At 42.4% G+C, this 17,535-nt stretch overlaps 1 pseudogene; it reads left to right on the plus strand.

Moving 5' to 3' along the window:
- The first annotated feature begins 9,978 nt into the window (after positions 1-9,978).
- On the plus strand, positions 9,979-11,167 carry LOC136460124 (aldehyde dehydrogenase family 2 member C4-like; annotated as a pseudogene).
- Positions 11,168-17,535: the final 6,368 nt, after the last annotated feature.

Consider the following 17,535-nt stretch of genomic DNA (forward strand, 5'->3'; position numbering starts at 1 on the left):
TCATGATTAATCTTGAGAGTAGTATATTCATCTTTTAGCTTGTTATGGCTAGTGATGAGCTCTTTGTGTACCCACTCAAGTTTATCATGTTTATCTTTAAGCTCTTTCTTAGAAGATTTGAGCTCCTTGAGTTTGGATGACATAGCATCATTTGCTTATCTAAGCTCAACACTAGTCTTTTCGGCTATCTCACATTTATCTTAAAGAGAATCATTCTTAATCTCAAGCTTTTCATTTTACCTCTAGTCTTTATAATGATCTTAGTGTATTTCTTTAGCAATTTAGCAAGATCATCAAAGTAGGTGACTCATATTCATCATCATCGCTATCACTATCACTATCATCATTATGAGCATGATCATCACCACTACTATCATCATCATGTGATATCTTTCGTTCACCTTTAGCCATAAGGCATAGGTGTGTAGAGGATGATGGTGGTGGCGGCGGTGAAGGTGATGAGTCAATAGCAATGGCGGCCACCTTCTCGTTGTAACTATCATCATCGGATGATCCACTAGATGAATCAATGTCCGTGAGCCAATCACCGACGATGTAAGCCTTTCCACTCTTCTTCTTCTTGTGGAAGTCCTTCTTCTTGCCATCTCTCTTCTTGTATGGCTTGTTCTTTTTCTTCTCATCTTCATCTTCATTGCTTGAGTCATCTTTCTTGCCCTTGTTCTTGTTCTTGAACTTGTCTTTCTTGGGCTTTGTGCATTGGTGAGCTAGATGACCAAGTTCTCCACAATTGTAGCAATCCATCTTGGAGATTGACTTCCTTCTAAAGCTTGTGAAGAACTTCTTCTTCTTGCCATCGAACTTGATGCCACTCTTATTGAGCTTCTTTAGAATCTTGGCAGTCTTCTTCACCATGAGAGCAAGACTTTCATCATCAACTTTATCATCACTTGAGCTCTCATACTCAAGTCTTGCCTTGCCCTTCTCTTGACTAGCTTGGAATGCTAAATCCTTGTCTTTCTTCTTGGTAGAGGATGAGCCATCTTGTGGCGTGATGTGCATGTACATCTCATGAGCATTGATCTTTCCCAAGATTTGTGTTAGTGTAGCGGTGGAAAGATCACCTTGATATAGCATGGTCACAATATGCCCATATTTGTCAATGGGGAGGACACTCAAGATCTTCCTTACAACATCGTATGGTTGCATTTGAGTGGGTCCAAGCCCATTGACTTCCTTTACAAGAACATTCAAACGTGAATACATTTTATTAGCACATTCTTTAGGAAGCATTTCGAAAGAGTTAAGCTTTTTCATGACAAGATAATAGCATTCCTCATGCTCACTCTTAGTTCTCTCATGGAGCGCACAAACGTCCGACCATAGTGCATGGGCGTCTTTGTGGTTCCTCACCCGATTGAACACATCTTTGCAAAGGGCTCTAAAGATGGTGTTTTGAGCCTTTGCATTCCATTTCTCGTAATTTACCTCATCGCCTTGTAGGTTAGTAGTATCCCAAGGTTTTGGGAAGCCTTGTGAGGCAGCTCTAAGTATACTAACATCTAGAGCCTCTAGATACGCCTCCATGCGAATTTTCCAATAAGGAAAGTCATCTTCCTCAAAGATAGGAGGATGTCCATCCCCGTGAGACATCTTGCTCTAGGCGGTTAAGCTTAAAAACTTGAGCACGAGGCTCTGATACCAATTGAAAGGATCAAGATGTCCAAAAGGAGGGGTGAATTGGGCTAATTCTAAAATTCTTTGCAATAATTAAATCCTATGGTTAGCCCAATTAACCCCTTGTGTCTAGAAAGTGTTCCTAATTGTTCTACCGCACAAAAGACTTGCAACCTAAGTTCCAATCCTACTCTAGCATGGCAATTCTAAGAATGTAAAGACATGAAATGAATTGCTCAAAGTAAATGCTCAAAGTAAATAGAGAGGAAGGAACACGGTGATGTTTTGCTGAGGTATCAGAGAGTCGCCACTCCCCACTAGTCCTCGTTGGAGCACCCACACAAGGGTGTAGCTCCCCCTTGATCTGCGCAAGGATCAAGTGCTCTCTACGGGTTGATTCTTCGACACTCCGTCATGGTGAATCACCCACAACCGCTCACAACTTGAGTTGGGTCACCCACAAGCTCCGTCGGGTGATCACCGAACTCCCAATCACCACCAAGCCGTCTAGGTGATGGCGATCACCAAGACTAACAAGCACGAACTCTCACTTGACCACGACAAGCCTAATGAGAAGGTGGATGCACACTTTGCTACTCTTGATCTTCACTAATGAGGGCTCTCTTTGGGATTCTCAATTCTCAATCACCTCACTAGGACCTTGCTCTTTTTGGCACTCTCTAAGGTGTTTCTCAGCTGTTGGAATGAGCAAAAGTAGCCCCACACATGAGCGGAGGTTATATTTATAACACCGGCTGAAAAACAAACCGTTATGTGCCTCTGCGGGGTGACCGGACGCTCTGGTCATGATGACCGGACACACCGGTCAGTATACCCCGAGCTCCAGTGGTTATGAGTTGACCGAACGCTGATAGCGTCCGATCAACACTGACCGGACGTGTCCGGTCACATTTTCCCCTCACTGAAACCTTACTGATGTCGACCGGACGCTGGACCTCTAGAGTTCGGTCACTTGCTGAGCAACGTCCGGTCAGTAACTGGAACCTGATCAGCGTCCGGTCAGCATTGACCGGACACGTCCGATCAGGATTCTCCCTCTTTGGGACCTTACTGGAGTCGACCGGACGCTGGCCCTCAGCGTCCGGTACCATGACCTCGCAGCGTCCGGTCACTTCCAGACACTTTCACCTTAGTCAAATGAACTGACCGGACTCTGAGCCAGCGTCCGGTCACACCGGAGCCAGCGTTCGGTCAGTATTTGACCCTCCATTCACTTCCAACTCTCGAACATATGTGAATGAAGTTTGCTCCATAGGATCAAAGGGCTGTTGTGGAGCTACCTAGTGCTAGTTTTAACAAGTGTGCACCACACCTAACTCACTAGACTCACCTAGGTCAAGCTACCCGTTCATACCCCCCCTTAATAGTACGGCCAAAGGAAAAACAAAGTCCTAAACTACTCTAAGTGTCTCTCCAACTCCAAACGACACTTAGAACTAGTACATCCTTAACCTTGTCGTTCATCCCTTGAAAATCGAAACGATTTCCATCGTAGGGGCATGACAACTTTGATTTCCCAATCGATCTCCATTACCGTGACCTAACTCAATTGTTTCTGCAAAACACACGTTAGTCACTGTAATCACGTATTGTCATTAATCGTCGAAACCCAACTAGGGGCCTAGATGCTTTCAGCTATTCACCCCCCTCTAGCCATTATGACCTTTCAGCCGTGATGCATAGCATTTGGAGGGCCTACATGGGGCATAATTGACATTTTATCCAAATTAATTAGAAATTATGATGATGGATGAATATGACCGAGCTTATTTGAACTAGCTAAGTCTACATATTTGTGACATTTTGGTTATTTTATTTGACCGGAGCGCTGCAGCAGGTTGATTAGCATAGGCAATCATAACGTGGGACTTGATATGATATGAAGAAAACCATTTAATTTAGTTTATTTAATATAGTCTGGCCGTAATTTAAAACGGCGTAATTTTATCTAATGCATGATGGAGAATACTTGATTCCACGGCAGCATGAATGCACTAGCAGGCAGTATGTGGCGAACCGACGAGTTTTTATGCATGTATAGTATAATTTTTTTTGTTTTAATTATATACTTCTATTTATATGCCGATGGCCGGAACATGGTGTTATGGATGAGTACACCTCAGACCCAATGTCACAGTTTATTTATTTGATTGAAATACACTAATAACCATAACATAGTCATTACGTGGAGAAGTGCAATATGGCAAAGTTTTGTTTATTTATTCACGCTACAAAGGGGCCTATATGCAGGACCATTAGCATGTAGCATTAATTTAGCAACTCTATTTATTTTTATGCAGGACCATTAGTCACCAAATTTCAGCAAGGGAGTTGTAAAATGCAAGGGTGCCTACTAGGACTTAACCTGCGCAACCCTTTGTTTTATTTGGTAATTTGGTTAAGATATAAACCGTGGACACTACTTTGGCACAGGATACATGACGGGCCATGCTGTATGTAAGATTTTGTGTACTTGTACATAACCATTTTTTAATGGAGGGTTGCTGATGCATGAACGTAAAATGAGCTGTAGGACTGAAATATGCAGTACGTAGCTATAGAACTGAGCCCTTGTATAGTTGGAGAAATTTGGATTTTGGGGTTACTGTAGCACGTTCATTTTTATTTGACAAATAGTGTTCAAACATGGACTAATTAGGCTCAAAACGTTCGTCTCGCAATTTCCCACCAAATTATGCAATTAGTTTTTTTTCGTCTACATTTAATGCTCCATGCACGGGCCGCAAACATTCGATGTGACAGGTATTGTAGCAACTTTTTGAAAGTTGGGGTGGAACTAAACAAGGGCTGAACATGCAACACACGGAAATATTTTTTTTATATCATGTAGATGACCGTTCATTTAAGTTTGGGAGTGCTTAGATCTGCTCTACAACTAGCATGCCGGCGTCCGTGTTGGTTTGAACCCGATACATGTAGCATAGGCGAGGCTAGCTAGCACTGGGTACGAAGATGGAATTTTAATGTCTCCCGCGCAACTCGCAGCAAGTGTTCTTGTTGATTCGAACCCATGCGCGGAGTGCAGCGAGGAGTCCTGCCCAGTTTGTACGACAAATCCGGCACGGGGCCTTGAGACATCTCATGGGAACTTGCTCGAGGGAGCGAAGCCACATATGAGGCCTTGATCGTGGAGAGGATGATGAACATAGCTCTTGTTCGTGAGAACAATGCTCTTCCCTATCCGGTTTGTATGACAAATCCGGCAGCCTAGAAACATCTCATGGCAACTAACTCAAGAGAGTAAAGCTACGCATGAGGCCTTGAATTTGGAGCCGGTGAAGATTTGGTCATTACAGAACGTTGATGAAGCCATGAAGATCAGAGCAACAGGGGAGGAATCAGTAGAGCGTCATGCGGCCTCTCACCTTCCCCTGAAACTCGATGAAGCAGCAGCTTTTTATCTCTCCTGCGGTAGCCTGACGGTGCTTTCAGGTGGGTGAGTGCGTTGCATTAGCCTGACGGTGCTTCTCTGGTTTGCGCAGCAACTACGGCAGCCTGACGGCACTCTAGTGCGCCGTAGTCCTCTATTTATAAAGCAAGGTGACCAGCGGTTCCTTAGCGATTTGGCGCTCTTTCCATTTGATTACGCAGCGCGGGCGCCTATGTTTGAATCGCCGAGCGCGCTGATAGGGCACTCGTGCGTGGACGTGGTCAGTTTCTTACTACTTCAAAATCAAGCGCGCCGGAGCTGAAAGTTACATTTCCATGACACATGGACCATTTGCCAATTTCTATTCTTAACCACAGTGACTAGAGGTATATTTATTTATTTATTCATCCTGTTCGTTTGTTGGTTTCAGCCAGGCTTATTCAACCAGCCAACAGTATTTTTCTCTCACAACAAACCAGCCCAAACCAGCCCATAAACTAGCCAGCCAACACACCGATGGCATGTTGCATGAGCATGTACGGATGCACGTGACGGCGTACGAGTGCCCATGGTTCGAATCGTCTATCATGCATGCGCGTGTGTATATCTGGGTATTTCAACACGCGTATGGGTTTATGCTTTCTTCTATTTACTCTTTGTTATCTTTCTTTTCATTTATTACACCGATCATCATGGCACTTTTGTATAATATAGATGTAACAATTTAATTATGCCGTATTTACGGAATATTTAAACAGATTACCGCCGAGCAAGCACGAGCGTGATATTTGCATGTATAGTATATATTTATTATTATATCCCTTCACCCATGCATATTTTGGGGTGTACTATCATTTCTTATTTGTATGGAATTAGGCCATATATATTATTTATTTAAAGCAAATATTGCACATATTATAGGTGAGCCAAAAACCGTGTCAACACCGTAGTTTGCAGAATACCTGCTACGCGTCGGTGGAGATTCTACGAGGAGTGACGATGTAATTTGTCTTCCTCATGATATATGTGTATCGCACACCGCGAAAGATAGTGATCTTGATACACTAATTGATTGCATATTCCCTAACCTCAATATAAATATGTCAAGCACAAATTATATCACCTTTTAAGCAATATTATCTACGCGGAACAACTGGGTTGATATGATTAATTTAAAGATAATTGGTCATTTCCAAGAGGATGAGATTGTGTACCGTAGCTTTTACTATGTGGTGGACGATCCGCACAACTACTACCATTAGTAATTCCTTAACACTTTAACATCCAATGGTCTGCCTCCACATGTGTTAAAGCTAAAGATTGATTTCCGGTCATATTGCTTAGGAATATTGACCCTATGAACGGACTTTGTAATGGTACTAGGCTTATCATATAAGGGTTCTAAAAGAATACCATAGACACAGAAATTATTTTAGCACAGCACACTGGAAAGCGGATTTTTCTACCTCGCATACCTTTATGCCCGTCGGACGATGAGATGTTTCGTTTCTAATTTAAGAGTAAGTAGTTCCCTAGCTATTCGGCTCATCTTCACAATGACTGTTAACAAGGCATAGGGGCAGACTATCCTTAACATCGGGGTATACTTGCCTGAACCAGTATTCTCGCATAGCCAATCGTATGTAGCGCTATAAAGAGCCATGGTAAGATCGAACATTAGGATCTTGGTCATGCCAGCTACGAGAAGGACGTGAACAATGATAAAGGGAAAGGGAAGGGGGAAGGAGAAGGTGAAGAATAAACTGACAAAGGATATATTCATAAAGAATATCATATATAAAGTGGTTATAACTCCATAAAAGAGATAATATCTTACATGTCGATACATATTTTTTCAAGATAGTGAACAATACTTTAGCTTTAAAAATTAATAGACAACTTATATGCAAGATACTTCAAACTACATCTTTAGCCATACCACATCTTGGACTTAAAAATCTTCTAGATCATCTTTGATTCTGCAGCTTGGTCCCCATGCAAAGCATGTTCTCCTGGTCAAACTATTGAGAGACTAGATTTTGAATTGTACAGTACAATATATTTTATGAATTTATGTATAGTTATACAAGAAATGGTGAGTAGTGTGTCATGTTTACATCTTTTTCTTTTTCTTTTTTATGCTGGTTGAAAGAACTAAATTTTTACAATATGAACTTTATTGTTTCAGTTTCGCATAGGTTCTTACAATATGAACTTGATTGTTTCAGTTTCGCATCAAAACTTGGAGTTACATTTTAATTATATATTAACATATTCAAGTTAAAATAAATGTACTTTCAAAACATATTTCATGGATCATTTTATGAAACTTTTTGATATTATAGATGTCAGTGCATTTTTTAATGATCTAAAGTTAGAGAAGTTTTGATTTAAGACAAAGTACAAGTGAACTGTAATTTGGAATGGATGGAGTATTTAAGATCAACTCCTACTTCCTTAAACTTGTTAATGTTGTCTTTGAAATAGATTTTTAGTTAGAAGAATTTGCTTCATTTAGTTTGCTCTGCAATTTTGTACCTGACTAAAGAACAAATCATCTAGCTACTAATATAGTAGTGAGATAGAAACAAGAAAGTTACAATTTCCCAAATGTTTTTTAATAATGGAAAGAAGTTTTCAGTTTTGTTTGCATTAAAGAAGAATAAGACCAACTTGTTGCAACTCAACACTTCAATGCAAGCAAAATATTTTAAGACAAAACAACTTAAAGCCCCAACTCTACCTATCGAAGGCCATCCAAAGGACACGAAGAGTGTTAGTGTTGCAGCCTTCAAAGTTTAGCAAGCCCCACCTTAAGCACTTATCGATCCTCACACCGTTGCAACTGAGCCTAGTACTAGAGCCAGTATGTCCCCCTGAATAACCCGCAAAGGAGATTTGATCGACATTTGTTAAAAACAATATCATTTTTTGTTGTCTATATTGACTAAAATGGCCATTGCACCAGATATTAAAAAATGATCGGAAAGTTTTATTTTTCCAAGAATACCTATAGCTATATAAGTTTTGGGCATTACGAGATGGTTTAATACCTAGCATCATATGGACTGCTCTCAAAAAATAAACATTGCATGCGAACATTAAAATAAAAGATGCATGTTAGATGGTTTCAGATTTATTTGCTGCAGTAACAGTGGGACCTATATCCATTCCAATTACTCGTGGATAAATTATCATTAGTCCTCTTTTAATGAATAAAAGAAACATTTTAATATTCAAAGGGACCTTAAGCCGCCAAGAAAATTTTAAACTATTACTGACAAGGTATCTATACATCGTATTAGCTGAACAAACCCGTTTTTTTTTTTGTGTATATCTCCATGCAAAAACATCATTACCTTGTTACCCTTATCCTTCAAGTATAAGCTTGAAATCCTCGCAAAAAAAAGTATAAGCTTGAAATATCTTGGACATGTGCATCTCAAACAATCGGTCGGTATCAAAAAAAAATGGCGCGTCCTATATCGTGTAGTGTGAATACGGTTGTACGTCAACACAATCAAATGGAACAGATCGGCTTTCTGGTTTGTGACAGATCCGTAGCTGACCAGGTAACGTAATAGAGAACCCTACCTATTGGAGACGAAAGATATACTCCCTCCGTTTCTTAATATAAGCCATATAGATTTCTAAAGAAAATTCTAAAATATAGGTACGTATCAGCTCCCACGCCGATTAGTTTGGAAATATTTTCACCGTACATAGCACATGCCCCAACCAATCCCTTAGATTTAGGAAATAATCTGATTGGGTGAGAGAAGATTGCCTCTGATTTCCCTTTTTTTCCTCGGTCTCACATCCTTCCCCAAGCCGTGCATTAATATTAGTGCTAAAAACTATATGGCTTATATTAAGGAACGGATGGAGTACTATTATTATTGAAACATAGAATCCTTATCTATTTTAACATATTCAGCATGTTCGCTTATTGGTTTTAGCTAGAGCTTATCAGTCAGCCGACAGTGTTTTTTCTCTCACAACAAACCAGCAACAGCCGGGCTTATCAGCCCAAAAACCAACCAGCGAACCGGTTCATCGGAGTATATTGAACTTGTCCAAGTCCAAAGTTGTGTGTTCGCCTTATATAAGAAGCCCATGGTCTCCGAGGCCTTCGTACATCAGACGTACCCAAAGGCAGAATCAGAAGCTTTGTGCAGGCCAGCATCGGCGACCAACAACTAAGGGCGCGTTTAGTTCTGAATTTTTTTTGGCTTTTGGCTACTGTAGCACTTTCGTTTATATTTGGTAAAAATTGTCTAATTATGGAATATTTAGACTTAAAAGATTCGTCTCGCCAATTACATGCAGATTGTGCAATTAGTTATTCTTTTTACCTACATTTAATGCTCCATGCATGTGCCGTAAGATTTGATGTGATGGGGAATCTTGAAAATTTTTTGTTTTTGGGTGGAATCTAAACAGGGCCTAACTGCAACGTCAGTGGCAAAGTGCCGGAGATCAAGTTCACCAAGCTTTTCGTCAATGGAGTGTTCGTTGATGCTTTCTTTCGTTCTTGATCGCCTTTACTTCGTTTCCTCTTCATTTTGCCCCAATAAAACTTTGGAGAAACATTTTTTTATCAAATGGACGGCAAAAAAACTCTTTTTACACGCTATATGCTGCATCACACTATAGCAAGCCTGTTACTGTCCTGTGTGACCTTGAATTTATACAGGCAATACATTTGAGACACGGGACCCGCGGACGGGCGATGTGCTGGCCCATGTCGCAGAGGCGGACAAAGCCGACGTGGACCCTGGCCGTGAAGGCTGCCAGGGAGGCGTTCGAGCTAGGCGCGTGGCCCACATGTCAGGCTATGTAAGTACTCCAATGCATACCTAGTGACACTGTGACAGGCGGCAGTTGATCGGGCATCGCTGCAATGCAATGCATCACTTCCGCGTGAATTGATGTTGCAATCTTTGATAATCTTCGATGACGCCGACGTCGACATGTCCGTGAACCTGTCACGACTCGCCATCTTCTACAACAAGGTGGTAGTGTTGCATTGCATGCGTTGATGTTGCTGTAATCCTGACCACCTGAATGTTGCACGTACGCATGCAGGGCGAGGTCTGCGTGGCGGCGTGGCCGGATCGCGCGTTTATATGCAGGAAGCTACGACGAGTTCGTCAAGGCGGCAGTGGAGGCGGCCCAGAACTGGAAGGTTGGAGGCCCTTTCGACGCCAACACCAAAATGGGCCCCCAGGTTTATGTATATCCTTCTGCTGCATCAAACAGCAATCCTGTCGAAATGCTAGCAAGGATTTCTTCAAAAAAAATGCTAGCAAGGAGCAATCCTGACAAGAAGGCCTGCATTGATAGTCACAAAAAAGGCCTGCATTTATTGATTTCTTCCCCGGCCTGGCGGTCCGGCGGCCCATGCACCGTAGGTTGATAAGGAACAATTTGAGAAGGTCCTCGGTTACATTCAGCATGGCAAGAGCGAGGGAGCGACTCTGCTCACCGGCGGCAAGCCTACGGGTGACAAAGGCTACTACATCGAACCTACCATCTTCCCAGATGTCACGGTACGTAGTAACAAAAGAAGCACAACCACCATCCGTCCAAATAGAAATTGGTTATTACACTAAGATGCTCACCTAGCTGGAACGGTTGAGTCACCACCACACCAGGATGACATGAAGATCGCGCAGGAAGAGATATTCGGCCCGGGGATGTCCCTCATGAAGTTCAAGTACGTGATGACAAAATCTCGCATCCATCAGAACGAACGAAGAGGCGCACCGTGTTGCATTCTGAGTTTCTGACGACTGACCAGACATTGCGTATTAAATTAACTGCGTTTCTTGTTGCATGCAGCCATGCAGGACGGTGGATGAGGCGATCGAGCGGGCCAACCGCACCAAATACGGCCTCGCCGCCGGGATCGTGACCAAGAGCCTCGACGTCGCCAACCGGGTGTCGCGGTCGGTGCGGGCGGGCGGGCACCGTGTGGGCCTTCGACCCGGACGCGCCCTTCGGGGGTACACAAGATGAGCGGCTTCGGGCGAGACATGGGCGTGACCGCCATTGGCAAGTAAGTACCTGCAGGTCAAGAGCGTCATCACCGCGCTCCCCGACTCTCCATGGTACTGAATGCAGATGCAGTGTTCTTGCTCCATTGTCAACACGACCTCAATCTATTTACAAGGCCCAAGCCTCGTACCATAGCTCATATTTCATTCTGAATCATTTTACTATTCTTTTTCATCATTGAATGTCACTGTTCCACCCACAGTCACCACTACGGATCATGTGATATATACAGTACATTTTTTGAACCGAGATTTTCCAGACCATCCCTTTTAACGTGGCACTGCTTGACTCCAAGCCACAAGCCCACAAACATGGGTCGGTTAGGCACTACCGATCATTTGCTCCGTTTGAGTTGGGCCAAGGGGAGTAACACCTGGTCCCACACCCCTTCCTACAGGCTAGGGCAAACATCAGTTTAAAGTCCAGCCCGAGGAGCCTGACCGGCCCATCTGACGTCCAACGGTCCAACTCAAGCGGTCACTTGACCGTTTGGATCAGGGCACGCCTTTCTCCAGTGCGCCTTCTCCGGTCGTCAGGAGCTCTCTGTTCACTGCCCACGCCGAAAGCATTTTCTCCGGTGCCTCTCTGATGCCTCGCAACGAACTAATCCAATGCCCCCCAAAATCTTACTGTTGAGGGCACCGGAGAGGCACAGAGCATCACCGGAAACTTCTGGTGCCCTGCACTAGAGAAAGTGCCACGCTTTCAAAATTTCCCCAAGTGCTTGATCTGCTACCATGTGTCTCCTCAACTTAAGGCATTCTCCGGTGTCATGCTCCTCAGCAACAACGGAAATCCGGTGCCATCAAGCACAAGCACAGTAAAAAAAAACTGAACAACACAGGCACAAAACCGCAATCTTCGTTGGCAGCAGAAACAATCCACCGAGATCCATTTCAAAACCATTTTCAAATGGCTAACTCCCCAAATATTGTCCAACGTGACAACAACACCTTTAGCACTGAGTTAGCATTTCAAAGTTATTTTGTAAAGGTTTTCACTTATTGCTTTCCACGCCCCTCAATCTAAATGCATCGCGAGTTAGATCTCACATAGTGACACTAGATAACCAATTAGCAATCAAGAAAGCCCCTCTTGACAGTACGGATATCTATCCTAAACCTAATCAATCGTAACATTAGACCTATGAAATAAAATGCCCTATGAATATACATTTGCCTTGTGCATTCCATCACCATATTGGTGATGCCACTCAAGCATCCAACTTCCATCTTCAGCAAATGATGACCAATGGTCATCCATATATGTAGCCAACGACGCTATCTTGACCATTGCCCATAGCATGAAGTTCCTCCATGAAGCCACTTGATTATCAACCCAAATCAATGTTTGCCTTTATCATCTTTGAATGGTATGATCTACTTTATGGTTCATCGGTGCTATGCCCTCTACTCACACTTCACCGCCTCGGTGGTCCATCATGTCACGAGCCTCTAGCTTGCCCTTCAGCCCAGCAATCGGTCCTTCTTCGCAACCAAGCCTCGCTTTGATCTTCTCCAACTAGCCATTTGTTCTTATGTCATGCCTCATATTCAGTAAGATCCTCCATCTTCACTAATTGATAACTCGCATCACGAACAAGCCATCTCTCCTTCATGGCTTATATGTTTTGCTGAACCTAGTGTGTGTGGACTAGTACGTGTTCATCTCACATGAAACATGTTCGTCCACCTATGCTTGTCACTCCATTACCAAAATCAAGGGATTTTCAGCAATGGCAGGTTGTTGGCGCTGGAGCGTATGGCATGCACGTAACTCATGATGGCCGAACATGTTTTTGTGTTGGAAAGAACTTTAGTACCCTAATGCTACTACATCGGGTCTCTTCAAACGTGTTTATGTGTTCCGAACTATCATAGATGAGGATGGACTCCACCCGTCTCTGATGCGGTCGCCTCTAATCTGGGACTCGAGTTTCTATAGGCTTGTCTACCCGTCTATGATGTAAGTAATCAGAGACAGAATTAGACAACAACTATCTCTGTTATGGACCCAAATATCCCGTATAGTTCCTTTCTTACTCCTCGTCAGCTATGTAATAGCTGAGACGGGTTTTGTTGAACCTGATGTATGATATTGTGCGTTTCTATCACCGATGGACCTCAACTTGGGTCCGTGTGTCATAAGAGTCAACCTCGGCGGTGGCCTCACGGCAGCCAATATCAGAGACGCGTATGGTTAGGCCGGGTCTCTAATTAGTCTGCCAGACAAGCGTATGGTTTGGCCGGGTCTCTAATTAGTCACCAGAGATACCCAATGTTGGTCCGTCTCTAATATAGTTTCTTTTTTGTGTGTGTTTCTAGTATCTCTTGCTTGTGTGGTTTGGGGCTCGATTCTCAAACAAAGGATAACCGTGCATCCATCATCGCCAACCTGTATCCACGACTCCACGAGGACGACCAAGATCTGCTGGGTGGTGGCCACTTGCAGTATTTTTTTCTTTCCCTTTGGAACCGAGGGAATACTGGTGACGATCGAGACCGAGACAGCAACCTGATAGGCCTTGCCGGCGACTCCAGCATCGACGTGACCGGTCGTCGACGCCACGCAGTTTGCATGAATGGGACAAACGCAAAACGTTGCGTGCCGGGTACACATTACAGTACACAGTTACGACGTGCTCGGGGAGAAAGCACGTACTGTGCCTGGCCCTTGCCGCCATGCATGCATGGACGTGTAGTTGTACTGTACGAGCTATGCACCAATGCAGCCGGTCAATCACCGTGTCTGATCGACTGACGACTGGTCCATTCCTGCCGCGGATTCCTGCTCACTCGTCACTCGTACGCCGGCCGTGCCGTGCGCCCGTGTCTGCCAGTAGCTGGAGTAGTTTACTATACGTGCCAATGCACGCACCACAGTAAGTACGTACGTGCCTGTCCGGGCAATACAAGAAAATAAACGTGTGTGCAAGTGTGCATATGGTACTACGTGCGTACATTCATCTCCTGTTCACCGTATCCATATGGTTTCCATCACTGCGTCAGCGTGCACGTACGCGTGTGTACACCTGTTTTTTTTTTTAATTTGAAATGAAAGGTGTACTGGTGTATTATAACGTGGCAGCAAAACTGCTGCAAAACCGTGTGCAGCAGCTGGTGCTCATCAACAGTGTACGAATGCGTTTATTTGTTGGGCCCTGAAAAGAATACAATTCGAGTAATGCAATACAAAGTTAAAACGTTTTATATTTCATCAGGTTTACACAACAAAAAAACATTAATACTCCACTGGCATAGGTTCAAGTGACCGTTAATTTTATATAACAAATACGTCAGTTAAATACTTTTCTCCGTCCTAAATTATAAGACACTTTAATATTTCTAGATTTATAACTTTTACTATTTGGTCTAGACATAACATATATCAAGGCACGTACCAAAAACTACGTTTTATAACATGGGACTGAAGAAATAGGTTATAAAACCCATGTTTTTTTTGTGCAACACATCAAAGAAAACAATTTGTGATTAGACAATTAATAGCAATCATATCTCCTCTACAGGTAGAAGTGTTACAACATGCCAATTTAAGCCCCTGACACGAAAACTCTTACGGGACAGGCAGTAGGAAAGTACGTATTGGAGTGTCCACCTATATACTCTACACGCAAGAGCAAGAGCCCAATAGTGAGCTCCATCCCATTACCCCAACGGCAAACCGCTGAGAGCAGCTCGCGTACCTGCCTCTTGTGATCGGCCGGCTGCACGTTACAACTTGCAAGTTGCAACCTTTACCTTTCCAACAAGAGACGACGGACATGATTGGGTGGATGGACGTGACCTGACCACCCTGCAGGCACCCGGGCCATGCATGTAGGAGTATGCCCGCACGCATAGTGACCTGACCTGCACCAGTAGCACGGCCACATGCCCACATGCACTTGTTCGGGAGGAGAGAAATTCGCTCCTTGGTCCGTCGGTCCGACCGGTGTCCATGGATGCCAAGCCTAACGGTGCTAGGAGCAAGTACGTACTGTAGGAGTACAGAGTACTCCGTACTTGAATGTGATAGCGATGGGATGCCGGCCGGGGGCGCCGTTTCGTCTTGTCGAGCGGTCACCGTCGGCCGGCCGCTGCAACAGCGATTCCGGTACCACCAGAGCCCTGTTGCCATTGCCAACAATCCTTGCATGGCGTCCTCCAACTGCTTACTGCCATGCCCATGCATGCTAGCACCAACGTGTGGATGTGGATATATTATATAGGATCGTGCATATGGTACGTGCCGTGCGTATATTAATCTTCTGTTTATCGTCGTACATCCATGGTTTTGATGACACTGCTTCTTCCCCCTCAATACATTTTTTCTTCTCTCAATATATTTTTTCTTTTTTTTCAATAGATCTTTATCTCTATTTTTTCGAAAATGGTATCTCTTTTTCTTGTTTCTGTATCCCATATCTTTCCATTCCTAAATTTCTATGTCCAAACTAAAATCTCAACTGTTTTGAAACAGAGGGAGTTTGTGATGTTTTTTACTCGAATTGAAAGGTGTACTGGTGTTGATTATAGTGGCAGTAAAACTGCAAAACCGTGCACCGAGCTGGTGCAGATCAACAGTGCTTACTTCTGGACGAAGGCGTTTGTAACGCCCTTTAAATGATATACAATTCTAGTGTAAAATACCAAGTTAAAACATTTTAAATGTAATCGGATTTATATAGAAAAATATTAACGTCGATGACATCACACGTTACTATATTCGTCATGAAATATGTTTTTACACCATACCTATTTAGTGCCATGAATATTAATACTTATTTAGCATATGCATTTAGCCTCTACCCTCTATGTTGATTCTTTTAGCTAATACTACATAAACTTGAGATACTACTCTGATTTTTTTAGAGATGGATATTTTTTATTAATAGAGGCGGACGGCGCGTCAGTCTTTGGTAAATGGCCACCGTTAATTGGCCATTTACAGAAGCAGGTAATTTTTTATTTGATGGTAAACTACGGATCGAAGAGATTCCCCTTCTGACCTTTCATTGAAATTCAACAAGTTGAGTACAACAAGTTTTTCTCATGAGTTACATGAAAAAAATGTGGAGGACTACACAAAAGCAAGAAGTTGCACCATTGACGTAATAATGATGAAAACGGACGGAAAATAGCTCTATCATTTTTATTTTCATATTTTTTAAAGAAAACAGGAGCGAGAGCCGGACAACCGGGAGCGGAAACGGTAACGGGATAAACGGTAATGCAGAAACGAATAAATACGATCGGAAAATAGACGGAAACAGACCATATATGCGGAAACTTAAGCCGGAACTACATGCCACGTATGACAAACCAAAGGGCTTGCTGCGGTACTCCCAAATAAATGGGAACCGTCGATCTAGATGATTTTTTATCGCATATTACCTTCTAGGAGGTAATAGAATGCAGAAATATATATTAGCAAAATAGGTAAAATATCTTCCAATTAGATATAATTTCCATATCCTATTAGATCTAACTTGCATGCATGATGTAAATTGTAATCAACAAACTAATGTTGCTATGCTTGTGATAACGTGACATATCATGCTAAGATGATTTTTAAACATTTTTTCAAATACGTTTGCGTGTATGTCACTTGCTAAAATACATATGTGTATATCCATGCTTAATCTTTTTGTGCTTAACCCTTTTATGGTAGGCAGCTTTCACGCATAGCACATAGAAAAAAGAGACATTTGACACATGTTTTTGCGTAACATATATACATACATGTACGAGACTCTAAATTTTTAGTCGAGGGACGAAATTGAGCCCAGCACGATAGTTCAGGGACTGAATCAGACGTTTTTATAGTTGAGGGACGAAATTGAGCCGAGCACGATAGTTCAGGGACGAATTCGGCTATTTTGCCTATTAACTATGTAAACATTTAAGGTTGTTTAAGAATTCTAAATTTAAATTTCAAAATCTATGAACTTTGAACACATATTTGGAACCACAATTGACTTCAAATCTAATACTTTTCATCTACAAAATTGTAGTTTGTATTGAGAACTATAACTTTGGTATATAGACTATGTCAACATTTAGTTTTGGTAATTTTAATTTTTAAATTTTTAAATCCGTAAACTTAAAACAACATTTTAGGACTCTAACAACTTATCAGCAATAAAGTTACGGATCACGTCCAAAGCTATAATTTAATATAGAAATTTATCTTTGTCCATGTTTATATGAAAGTTATGAATTACTTTTAGTTGAAACTAATTTTGGAGACGGACAACTTAGAACTTCCGTCTTTAAAAATCGTTTTTAGATACCAACATTTAAATTGACCGTTTTTTATAATATTAATTTTAAAACTATATATTTTAAAATCTAAGTAATAGAAACAAACGTTCTAAAGGCTTGAATGAGAAACTGGGAGGGTCGTCGTGGATGGAGGACGTCGACGTG

The sequence above is a fragment of the Miscanthus floridulus genome, chromosome 1 (genome assembly GCF_019320115.1).
Source record: "Miscanthus floridulus cultivar M001 chromosome 1, ASM1932011v1, whole genome shotgun sequence".
NCBI lineage: Eukaryota > Viridiplantae > Streptophyta > Magnoliopsida > Poales > Poaceae > Miscanthus > Miscanthus floridulus.